Source organism: Colobus angolensis, unplaced genomic scaffold (genome assembly GCF_000951035.1).
Source record: "Colobus angolensis palliatus isolate OR3802 unplaced genomic scaffold, Cang.pa_1.0 Scaffold128, whole genome shotgun sequence".
Classification (NCBI taxonomy): Eukaryota; Metazoa; Chordata; class Mammalia; order Primates; family Cercopithecidae; genus Colobus; species Colobus angolensis.
In genome coordinates this window covers 3255329-3255644 of record NW_012114030.1, presented here as the reverse complement: position 1 = coordinate 3255644, position 316 = coordinate 3255329, and positions in this window count along the sequence as shown.

Genomic DNA, 316 nt, shown 5'->3' with positions numbered 1-316 from the left:
AGCCAGGTTGGTGGCACGCGCCTATAGTTCCAGCTATTTCGGAGGCTGACATGGGAGGATCGCTTGAGTCTGGGAGGTCAAGGCTGCAGTGAACTATAACTGTGCCACTGCACTCCAGCCTGGATAGCAGAGTGAGAGCTTGTCTCAAATACTAAACAAATAAATAAATAAAACCCAGCCAGCCTGAAAATTTTGAGATGAGACTTTCAGACATTAGTCTGCCATTTCCTTGGTTTGCTGGCTCTCCAAATAAACCTGCTTTCCTCCTACCAACTCTTCTTTTTTTTTTTTCGAGACAGTCTCATTCTATCGCCCA